The sequence below is a fragment of the Oryzias latipes genome, chromosome 9 (genome assembly GCF_002234675.1).
Source record: "Oryzias latipes chromosome 9, ASM223467v1".
NCBI classification, from domain to species: Eukaryota; Metazoa; Chordata; class Actinopteri; order Beloniformes; family Adrianichthyidae; genus Oryzias; species Oryzias latipes.
This window is the reverse complement of record NC_019867.2, coordinates 20,207,129-20,219,691: the sequence shown is the minus strand read 5'-3', so window position 1 is coordinate 20,219,691 and position 12,563 is coordinate 20,207,129. Positions and strand designations below refer to the sequence as shown.

Sequence of the window (12,563 nt, the reverse complement as noted above, 5' to 3'; positions counted from 1 at the left end):
ACAAAACAGCAACTTAGTTCATTCTGTTTTACTAAAATTTGCATATAAAATGAAGTAAATGTAGTTTTAAAAATCAATTTATTTTCAGAAATAATTATTTTGGAAATCAACAAGCCAATCAGTCACAGAGTTTTTGAATGTATCTTTTTGTGGGGGACCACAATAATACTATATACTATAATATGATTTAAGACTTTAAAGTGCAGGGATATTTATGCAGGGAAGTTATCTTCAAAAGAGATGAGTTTTGTGTGTGGGTGAGATTGGATAGAGTGAAGTCAAAAAGCATGTGTGATGGTAAAAGTCATGAAGTCCGAACCCAGATTGTAAACAGAGGAATAATTGACTAATTAAAAAAAATAAAATAAACTAATGTACAGCTGAATGATCATTCTTCAAGAGTGCACAACATTTAGCTAATTATCCCTCTGTGAGGATTTTGATCTGAACAACCACAAACAACAAAAACCCAGGAAATGGAGTGAACCGTTATTATAGAGCTGAAGATGTTTACAGAAATTGTGCGAGTAACTTTTACAGAAAAAAATAGACTCACTGGATTAGTCTGTGCACTTCCTCATTTTCCGGTTGCTAAGAAGTACCAGGTACTGCCTGTTATCGTCGTGACTGGGGACCAGTGCTCGAAGAAGAGCATTGTGCTGGAGGCGTTGTTGGGTGACGCTGCCGAGAGAGAGCAGTTAGTTCTAGAAAACATTTTAAAGAAGTGATGCATGTTAGCAAAACATGTAATTTAGACATTTTAAAAAAAATCGTATTTGTTGGGGCATATCTGTTTAAGAATGTGGAAAAAATGTCACGTCTTTTTTAGATATTATTCATAGTATAAGTTCAAAGTGTTTGATAGGAAAACTCTGACGACCCAGCATTTTAGCCGCATTTAACTGTAATATCTCTGAACAAATCTAAGGATATGAAAAAGCCTCATAAACTCTTGTGCACTTGTAACTCGGATCTGTGCATAAATGGGATTTTGTCTGAGTGTATCAGATGACTGGTACTATTACTACTAATAGTACTATACTCGAACTATTTAAAGATTTGAATGCTGTAAACATTGATTAAGAGGTGCTCTTTTTAATTTGGGAGGTACGGCTTGTTGGGGTGCAGGGCAGGACAGAGACAGTCCTTGTCCAGATGTCTTTATGCGTTAGGGAGGATCTAGCACTGCGTCTTGCCATAAGAAGCAAACACTAATTACCCATTGGCCCCAGGTTGTATATGTGCAGCTGGGGACATGTGGCTAAAAATAGCATGGCTTGTTCCCACGAGTGGAGGGCACACAGCACCATGGTATTAGAATTCAGCACTAAAACGTGGAGAGAAAAGGTCATCCTCTGCCATGACCACAAATGTCAGGGTTAGGTACAAGCGTGGCATGGAGTAACAGCATGTTGAACTGGAGCAGCACCTCCTGCTTTATCCTTAGCCTCCATTCTAAATCCATAAAGTCCTTCTCTTTGTAGTTGATTCATGTTACAGTGCTCTCTCTATGACACAAAAACAGCATCTGCTTCCACCTGACTGGAGCAATGAATTATTTAAGGGAGGCATTATTGTATCCAGCCAGTAGCTCAAAACTAACAAAAAGTCTAGGTTGCGCTATCAACGTTTCTCACTAAGTGGTTGAACATGAAGAGTGGTTGTTTTTTTTTTTACTTTGTTGGCATCTCTTACTTGTGTGGGTTTGTGAGGCTCTGCTCGAATTAGTTCTTTGGTCTCATTTTTGATCACGACATTTGGCCGTTCTGTTGCAGAATTTGGGAGTAAATAAACAAAGAGGTGTAAAACATCACAGAGCAACACAGTTAAATTATGATCTTTCAGTCAATGTGGACATTGATTAAGTTAGTCTAACATTTGGTTGTTAAAGTAGTTTTAGACTGTCAGAAAAAGCACAATTTTAGCAAGCACCAAGGGTTTAACATCTGTTTAGTCACTTACTTTACTTTGCAGCAGAATTGAGAGACTGTTTAGACTACAAGATGATACTCAAACATTTGCACTGAGCACATCAACCAACCTGTGAATACAGTTTTTCCAATGGAAAAGGGCCTTCAAAATCAACTGTGTGAGTTTGACTGAATCTTTGTTTTTTTCTGCCCCATGTATTGATGTCTATTTTATTAAAATAAAATAATACATTCTTAGAATTTTATTGATCCCAAAACAGGGAAATTATCTTGTTACCACAGCACTGTTGAAAATTGAATAAATGGATAATAATGCAGCGATCTCCGGCCGCATTTTGTTTCAGGCATCAACAGCTGATCATGTAAACAATGCGCCAGCTCAGAGTCAGCTTTCTTGATTTTGTTCATTTTCATCCATTTTAATAACCCACAATATCCCTTTCGGGGTCTCTGTGCTGCTTGAGTCTGTCCCAGCTACTGTTGGGCGAAGGCGGGCTACACCTGGACAGATCCCGGAGCTGAGCGCGCCCGCCATGCCTGTCCCGCTAATAAACTGGCCGGCAGTGGGAAACCCCTCCTCGCTTGTCTGTTACTTCCCTGTCGAGAGCGTTGGCAGCAAGGAAGTGTGGAACCCTCTGCTGCTTGCTTTGGTTTTTCTTACTTTGTTTCATCATTGTCTTACCTTTTTTTTTTTTTTTTTTTTTACGAAAATTTACTTCTTTTTTTTTACACTTTTTTATTTAACAAAACAATGGTATCAAGATATATTCCCTGCCAGGGGATCAAAAACATTCTAAAAAGCTAAATTCTGTTTTAGTTTAGTAAATGAGCCTCAAAGCGCATGCTCACTCAGTTGAATAGATTTTTTGGGACTCTATGTATATACCTTCAACCTTGTAAAAAATTTTGTTTACCAGGGAAATTTCGTACTCAAGACAAGCAAGAGTCGTGGTCAAAACAGAGACAAATCGTATTCAAAACAAACATGTCAAACATAAAACTAAACGTTGTGTTCATATATATATTTTTAAATTGTGCACAATTTTGTTTTTATAAATACGTTTCTTATTGATAGTTGTCTTACCCCACACAAGACACTTTCCTTTTATATGCACAACATGCACATCCATCTTTGCAAAAGGTAGGATGTTGTTTGTTTTCCTTGGCAAAATGCAGACCTAAGGCCGGCTTTAGGTTGATGTCATGAAATCGGCGGCACCCACAAGGAGCAAAAGCCGGTGCCTCAGAGATTGAGTTCTCTCACTTCGGGGTGGGAAAATGAGCTGTGAAAATAACTACTGTATTTAATAAAAATGTGTTCTTTCTATTATCATCTATATGGATATAGTGTACTCTATAAGGTTTAAGAAAAAGCATGATAAAGGCCCTAAAAGCAAATTTAAAGATTGCTGTGAAAGTACTTGACCTGTTCTTGGTTTTCGTGTTCTTCTTCTGAGGATCTTTCCAACCAAGAGACAAATGTTGTTTTAAGCTTGGAGGGATCTATGCACTCTTGTGATTGCCTTTGCCAAATCAGCCTTAAGATTGTTTGGGTTGGTCTGGTAATTTTTTTGTGTTTCAGTGTCACTCTTCAAGTCACGAAAGAGGGATGAGATTTACCCTAATCACTACTCAAATCTGGGCAAATATCCAGATCTGCTAACAAATGAAGCTGCTTGATTAAAAAAAAACAGTTTGATTAAAAAAAACAACAATACAAAACCATTCACTTTTGTCAAGAATAGTGTATTTTTCCATCAAACATTTTTCAAAAAGTTGAGTTTTAGTGTAACATAAGCTAAGATTTTTTTTACACAAATGTGTGACCTTTTTATTCTTTTTTCACTAACACACAGCTGACTCATTTGCAAACACATTTATTTTTAAAACATTTCACAACTTGTACCCATGTATAAAAAAACTAGGCAACATGCCTTTTACAGGGAATACAGTGATTCTTTATTAAAAATAATCATTTTATTACAACAGAAGGCTTGACAGTATTGTTTATTAAAAGAAGACCAGGAAGCTTTATTTTTGAAAAGTTGACCCTCTTTCACAATCTCTCAACCCTGAAAATAATAAGAAATGGAATAATGATGATATTAGTACATTTGTTGCATAAATGCTTTTATAGAGCAAAGGATTCATGGGAGTCTGAATGGACAACAGTCAGAATATAAGATACTAGGCAATTCCATATCAGCTCATTGCATCCGCACCTTTTAAAGTCAGTAAACATTTGTGAAAAATCAACAAAAACTGTAATTTGATTGATCTTACCATTCAAATTAATTTTAGGAACAGGGTGAGCTTACACCATGTTGTTGGCGAAATTGTCGAAAGCAAACAGCAGGTTTCCGGGGGGAGCAGGCTTACTCTCCACCAGCTTCCTTCAGGCTGTGATCTCACAGTGGAGGCTGCTTGTAATTCCCCCGGCTTCCCCCAACGTCTGTGGTTCAATAAGAATGAGCTCCATCGATTAGACCTCAATGCGGTGCCTGTGTGTGGAGAATTAGTGAAATGTGTGTGTGTGTGTGTGTATATGCATTCGTGTGTGTGGGACTGCTGGCTTTCTCCCATATTTCCTCGCCACTTGGCAGGCTGTTGTTTTGACGGAGGGCAATGTTATGGGTGACATCTTTTGGCTAAAACATAAACTGAAGCTTTGTTCTTAGCAGTTTCTTCCTGGGTGTTGATGAACAAAGCAAGTGATATTTCCACCAGGAGGCCTCGGAAAAAACACTGGCAGTGATGGTGATATAAACTAATGAAGGTGTTGTCTGAATCATGTCTCCTGCCACATCTCCTGGTTTTATTTTAAAAACAGGAATGCAAAAGCAGATATTCTTACATAACAGTTTTAGGTCCAATTCAATACTACACAGCTCCATTTTTATGTGCCACCACATTGCAAACAGTTTTGAGATCAAAATTTCCTAAATTGCAAACAAAATGTTTTATTTAAAAAAAAAAACTTTCAAAGTTGCTAATAAAATTTTTTAATGTTTGCTTTCAAAATCTTTTTCTTTGCTTTCAAAACACATTTTTGCATTTGCAACACAAAATCTTTTAGGTGCGTTGTCTCTCATCTCGCTTTCTCCCTATGTTTAATTTTGCATTCATAAGTTTTAGTTTAGTCCAGTGCTTCTCAAATAGTGGGGCACGCCCCCCCCCCCGTGCTGCTGTTCCTGACCGTACACCTTGTCTTTGCTCCTGCTCCGACACCTGGCTGTGGATCCTGCCTCTGGCTCGTCTCTGCTCTGTACCTGGCCGTGTACTTCGTCACTGCTCGACTCGCGCAGAGTCCCCCCCCCCAACTCCGGTCGAATGAAGCTTGTCTGCTGGACTTCATAGTTGTAGAGTTTGATAAGTTAATTCTTCTCTAAGAGTTCTGGTAAATCGCCTGTCTGTCCTGGGGGAGGATCCCTCCTTCATGTGGGCACCCCTGAGGTTTCTTCGTTTTTTCCAGAATCCGGTTTTTTAGGAGTTTTTCCTAAAAAAACTACTTGGGGGGGTCCAAGGGCAGGGATGCAAGTATAGCTTAGTCAGTTTGTTAGTTCATTTTAGTATTTTCCTATTGAACTCTATGTATGATCCTCTTGAGTTCATGTTTCACTTTTTCAATTACAGATACGAAGCCCATCGAGACGACTGTTGTTGTGAATTTGGGATATAAAAATAAAATTGAATTGAACTGATGCGATGCCAGGGGCGCGCGCAATAGTGGGCACATGTGTGCAAATGTAATGGGGGGCGGTGCTTGGAAAAAAATCTGCGCCACTATTGGTTTCCTATTATCTGTTATATCAGTGTTTGTAACAGCCTGAAACCTGTGAATTACCATCCCTGCAGCTGCCTGTCTCCTGTAACACACGGCTGTGAGAAGGAGAGGGGAGGGGTAGTGAGAGGCTGAGAGGTGAACGTGTCGGGCCCCGCCTTTGCCAAATAGGGGGGTCCAGTTAAATTGCTACACCCAAATGAGTCAGGACCAGGGGAAGAGCGCCACACAGAAAACCCAAGGAACAATTGTTTTTTAAACTGCAATAATTTAATCCAATAAAAACATGCAGCCACAACACGACAAAGCCCAAACGGTTAAACCCTAAATAACTAAGACCAAATGTTTAAAAAGGTAGTAAAAACGGTAAAAACCCTTTAAAGAGGGACCTTATAAAAACATTGTTAAAATAGTTAAAAGAAATAGTCCATGAAACACCAGGGAAACAGGTCCTGCAGTCAGCCACAGTCTTGTCTTTATCCACCCTCGCAGGCGTGGTGGGGTGTTCCTCCCAACATCTACCTGCAGAGTGAAGATAGATCCTGCGAGTATCTCAGTTGTGTGGGGTAAACAGGCCTGGCTATATGCCGAGTGAGAGTGCCACTGGAAGGGTAGAGGATACTCACACGCCGGCAGGGCTCCTCACCCTGCCTATGAGTGTATGTTGCGCTGTGGCACTCCTGTCTTGGAGAAGACTCCTACACTGACTGCAGCTCCAGCCACCCAGTTTGCTCCAGTGCTGTGTCCTTCAACAGCTACCAGCTGCTCTCCCCTTTCTCCTGCTGCCAGTGCAGCTTTATGGGTGGGGCCATCAGCTTACTGATTGGACACCCAGGTGTGTCCAATCTGGGACTCAGTCTTCATGGGGGTGAAACAACACAAAACACAAAAACCAACTCCACCATAAAAGCATGCAAACAAAAATCAAAGACTTCCTCCATCAAAACAAACTTCAACACAAAAGCATGCAAAAAATGACAGGAAAAGGTTTCACCACACAACAAACGTCGTCCCCCACTGGGGGCACTTTCCAGTACCCCTTCGAGAGACACCAAGAAGGCCGGGTATTCCGAACTGCTGTTCGGCTTACAGGCTGAAGGTGGAGAGACATGACCCTCTCGTCCACCGAGGTGAACTCCAACACTTGGCGGCTGAGCTGGGGGCTCATGAGTAAGCCCCCACCAGCCCGCCGCCTTTCACCATGAGCAACTCCAGAGTTGTAGAGAGTCCAACCCCTCTCTAAGGATTGAGTTTCAGAGCCCAGGCTATGTGTTGAGGTGAGCCTGACTATAACTAGATGGTATCTAGTTAACACCATCTCCCACAATATTCTTATTCACAGACTTCAAACTATTGGTATTTCTCACACCCCTCTGTCCTGGTTTTCTTCATACTTATCAGACCGTAGTCAATTTATCCACATTAAACCTCATATGTCAAACACCTTCACACTCTCTGGTGGTATTCCCCAGGGCTCTGTCCTAGGTCCCCTTCTCTTCATCATTTACATCCTCCCTCTTGGTTCTGTCTTCCATAAACACAACATTAATTTCCATTGCTATGCGGACGACACCCAGCTCTACATTTCTACGAAACCCTCCTCATCACTTCCTCCTTCCTCCCTTACCCTCTGTCTGCAAGAAATCCATTCCTGGTTCTCTTGCAATTTTCTGCAACTTAACAGTTCCAAAACTGAAGTCCTCCTTGTAGGCACTCCATCCACTATTTCCAAATCCAATAGCTTCTCCATCTCTATCAACGACTTCTCTGTTCTTCCCTCCCCCCAGGTAAAGAGTCTGGGTGTCATCCTCGACAGCTCACTTTCGTTCGAATCTCATATTAATAACATCACCCGTTCTGCTTACTTTCATGTCCGCAATATATCTCGTCTCCGCCCTTCTCTCACACCTCATACAACTGCAGTACTTGTTCATAGTCTTGTTACGTCTCGGATCGATTATTGTAATTCCCTCCTGTTTGGTTTGCCCAATAAAACACTCAAAAAATTGCAGTTTCTCCAAAATTCTGCAGCCCGCATCATCACCAGGACCCCGTTATCACACCACATCACACCAATTCTCCAAAACTTACACTGGCTTCCCATTAAACAAAGGGTTAGTTTCAAGATTCTCCTCATCACCTTCAAAGCACTCCATAACCTGGCTCCACCCTACATTTCTGATCTTCTTCACATTTCCATTCCCTCCCGATCTCTCCGTTCCACTTCCTCTCTCCAACTCCATGTCCCACCTGCCCGTCTTGCTACCATGGGGGGCAGAGCTTTCAGTCGCTCCGCCCCTCAGCTATGGAATTCTCTTCCTCCAGATTTACGGAATACCGACACACTGCCACTATTCAAATCCAAACTCAAGACTCATCTCTTCAAACAATCATATAGCAGTGATGAAAGTCTTCCGGGAATTCCCGGAAATCCGGGTTTTTGAGCAAACCGAACGTACTTTCCGGGAAATAAAGACCTGATCTCTACGGACAAATCGCTTTCCGGATTAAAAAATGGTCTGAAATCAGCTAATTTTAGCTTTATTTTCTATATTTCTCCGCAGATCGCTTCCTCTATGGTCGTGGCCATCTCTCGTCTTCCCGGCCTAATTGACCAATGACGGGACGTTTTAGTTGCTTTCGGATGCGTCGACGGGTCTGATTGGCTCTGTCTGCCCCACGTGTTCAGCGTGACTTGCTTCCCTACAGACCAAAACTGGCGGACCCACGCTAAACTTTCACAAACACATCTGAAGAGTTTGCGATCAAATTTGTGTTAAAATAATGGCGGGCATCGTCATTATTGAGCGTGGTCACGACCTCAGTTGTGAGAAGACGATAAAAAACAAATTGAAGTGGTCTTGGCTGGGAAAAAAAAGATTTTTAAGGTAGTGTAGGTCAAATACTTTTTTGTGTAAAATAATCTCAAAACCACATTTTGAAATAATTTCAATTTTAGTTTTGAGTTTCAGTTTTTATTTTGAATACGTTTCTTTATCTAATTTATTAGTATTTCCTAATTACCATGATTTAGTTCAGTATAGTTGACATTAATTATAAGTATTTGATGGTTTGGACCCGCACTCCCTTAAAAAATAATGTTTACAATGTTTAGCTTAGTTTGTATGTTTGTTTTGATATTTCCCAGATTACTTAGTATTGGTGTTAAAGAATTGATGTATTATGTTATAGAATTATAGTTTAAAGCAGATCCCATATTTTGATGTAATTATAGTTTGAGAAAACAGTGCAAGTGGATGTTGTACATCAGTCATTTCTAAAGCAGAAATAATGTATAAATAACTGAGGTATTTTCATAGAATATCATAGTTACTGGTGTTCTTTTTGCCATTTGGGGCTTTGATGTTACTATATTTTAGCAATTGTATGTTTTCCAGCTTTAAGGAAAAGCGTAGATTGTAGGATTGTGTTACTTTGAGCAATTTTCCAAATTCTTTTTTAGGACCAGCAAGTCCTTAATGGAGAGTCAAACTAGGGGTTTGAATGACAAATCATGATGCTCTAATTAGTCTTAGTTTCTTGATGAAGAAGTGAATAACTAGCTGCTAGAATGCACCAGAATGCATCTAAGACCACGTATTTTTCCAAAATTTCGCTCTGTGCCCGCCATATCGCTCAAAGAAAAGTTCAGGGATTTTTTCCATGCCTGACTTTCATCACTGATATAGTTAATCCATTCAGTTCACGCAACCTCATTTGTCTGTTTGTCTGTCTGTTTTTCTATCCTACATTTTTTTATGTATTTATCTTAAATGGTTTTTTTTTTGTTTTTTTTTAATGTCTTTATGTTTATTCATGTTTTACTCTGTTAATTTCTTATTGATGTTTTATTCTGTTTTTCTTATTTTAACCTTGTACAGCGACCTTGGGTGACTTGAAAGGCGCTTGAAATAAAATGTATTATTATTATTATTATTATCTCTCAACCTCTTGCACAAGCACAGGCTCCTTCCCTGCCAGAGAGGTGACGTTCCATGTCCTAAAAGCCAAGTTCCATGACCGGGGTTTGAGCCTCTGAGGCACCCGCCTTCGACTCCCACCCAAACTACATTGTACCGGCCCCTTTTGAGGTCTCCTAAGGGTGGTGGACCCATGGGAGAGTGGTCCCACATCAATACTTCGGGCTGAGCCTGGCCGCGGCCCGTGGGAAGAGCCCCATCCCCAAGCCTGGCTCCAGAGTGGGGCCGCGGTGATGCCAATCTGGGCGATGTAATTTGGTCCCCGGTTTTTCGAGTCATAAGAGGCTTCTGAACCGCTCTTTGTCTGACTCGTCACCCAGGACCTGTCTACCAAGAGCCCGTCCAGATTCATATAGCTGGGGATTGGAACACTTGCAGAATTACACACCAACACACACGTGTGTGAAGGTGGCATTTTTCCACCTATCAGGGGCTTAAGCTCCAGACAGCTTAGCTCCTGGGATCACTTGTGCTCTCAAACTCCCCCACCACGTTAAGGTGGCGGTTCACGGGGGATTGAACCGCTCTTTGTCTGACTCGTCACCAGGACCTGTTAGCCAAGGGAGACCCTACCAGGGCCTTAAGTCCCAAACTTTTTACAAAGTCTGGACCCCAAACCTTTTACAAAGATCGAATAAAGAAATCAGGAGTTAAACTATAAAACTATTTTTTGTAAGATAGTTGAACTTATTTTAAATGTACACACATGTTGTTAAAAAATATGTTGTTTTGTGTTATTTAACCTTTTTATGCTGGTGATATAGCTCCACTGCTGACATTCTTTCACCTACTGAAATTCTTCAAACGTTTATGCAATTAATGTAATTCCAGTACATTCAGAAATGGAGAAAAACAGCCTTGTGCTCAAATATAATAATCAACATAAATCTGCTGATTCTGTCGTGAAGAAAAGCCGATGTGAAAATCTGCTTTTCTCAGTGTCATTATCAGATGATGCACATTGATTGCGTGAACGGTCGAAGAGTTACAGTATGTATGTATGTATGTATGTCAGAGTCTACATCTGTTTTTAAAGGGCCTATGTCATGCTGTTCTTAAGCCTTTCAAAATAACCTATTTACACATATATGATAATATACTTTGGTAAACTAAAGAACAATTTTTATGACCTGTTCTCGCAGTTTTTTATCTTACCCGGGAAGACGACTCAATCTCTGAGGCTCTGGCTTTTGCTCCTTGTGAGTGTCACCCATTTCATAACGTCAGTCTAGAGCCAGCCCGCTTGTCTGCGTTTTGCCCGCGAAAACAAACAACATCCGAAGTTTTGCCAAGGTGGATGTGCATATTGTTCATATAAAATAAAAGCGTTTTTGCCAGCTCTGCAGAGAAAGTTGCCCTGGGGGCGGTGCTGACAGCGCAGACAATTTCTGGAAGGGGCTGTTCCCCAACTTAGTTATGTCCATAGACATATATCACATGGACAAAGCGGATGTGACGTCACCCAGACAAAATGCCTTACCTCCAGCTCCAGATAAATGAAGCCAATTTCATTCACCGTTTTTCCGCTGTACGGGCTCTGCCATTTGGAACCAGTCGACAGTAATTGTTCCGAGTCTGTCTGAGTCACATTTCTAGGACAACTACTGTCACCAATCATGAGTAAGTCTATGAAGACTCTCATTCATCCAGGTTGGTTCCATTGTAGTAGGTTTAGGGGATGTCATCTGGACTTGGTTTTTAAAGTTAGAAGACGTTTCGCCTCTAAAGAGTATCCAAGAGTATCAACATTTTACCAGCGGATAAGGGGAGATGTACTGTGATCCTGAATGCGGCGGACTATGAAGCCAAAGTTACCAACTTACTCAGTGACACCACCACATATGAAGCACTGAGAAGAGACCCAACCAGCGGCTTTAAGAAAAAGGTTATAGACTGCCTACAAAGACTGGAGAGAGATCAAGTCATCGACAAGCCTCTTTATTACAGACTGTACCCGGGTAATACCACTCCATGCATTTATGGCCTCCCAAAAATCCACAAGGAAGGAATACCACTGAGACCCATTGTCAGCAGCATTGACTCAATAACTTACAACATGGCTAAACACCTGGCTACTATTTTGGCCCCTCTAGTTGGCAACACAGAGCATCATGTTAGGAATTCACAAGATTTTGCAAACAAAGTCAAACATCTTCAGCTGGATTCTGACGAGACGATGGTGTCTTACGACGTAACTTCCCTCTTCACCTGCATTCCCACCACGGAGGCAGTGATTTCAGTGAGGAAGAGATTACTGCAGGATTCTCAGCTACAAGACAAAACAAATCTGACACCAGACCACATCTGCGAACTGTTGGAAGTGTGCCTCAACTCCACATATTTCCAATTCAGGGGAAACTTCTACAGGCAGAGGCACGGCTGTGCTATGGGCTCTCCAATCTCACCCATTGTGGCCAATTTGTACATGGAAGAAGTCGAGAGAAGAGCCCTGGACTCTTTCCCAGGTTCTACTCCAAGCCACTGGTTCAGATATGTGGACGACACTTGGGTCAAGATCAAAAAGCCAAGAAGTGAAGACTTTCACAGATCATATCAACGCAGTCGACAAGAACATAAAGTTCACCAGGGAAGACACAAAGGACAACACCCTAGCCTTTCTAGACTGTGCTGTGATCATTGGAGAGGACAGACAGCTCCAGGTTGAAGTGTACAGGAAGCCTACTCACACAGATCAGTACCTTTTATTTGACTCAAACCACCCTTTACAGCACAAACTAGGCGTCATCAGGACATTACAACACAGAGCCCAGGAGGTGCCCACAAGCTCTGACGGAAAGAAGAAGGAAGAGCAACATATCCACCAAGCCCTCCGAACCTGTGGATATCCCAAGTGGGCATTCACCAGATCCC

General features: G+C 41.4%; 1 protein-coding gene and 1 long non-coding RNA gene across 12 annotated transcripts in view; one reads left to right on the top strand and one right to left on the bottom strand.

Annotated features, from left to right (window-relative positions):
* The window catches only part of rimbp2 (RIMS binding protein 2), a 125,029-nt gene that overhangs the window by 9,338 nt on the left and 103,128 nt on the right, over positions 1-12,563 (top strand). The window lies entirely within an intron of this gene.
* LOC111947917 lies at positions 5,961-6,631 on the bottom strand. Its single transcript, XR_002873876.1, has 2 exons — positions 6,339-6,631; positions 5,961-6,234 (listed from the first exon to the last, which is right to left on the bottom strand). It is a non-coding gene; the product is annotated as an uncharacterized LOC111947917 (long non-coding RNA).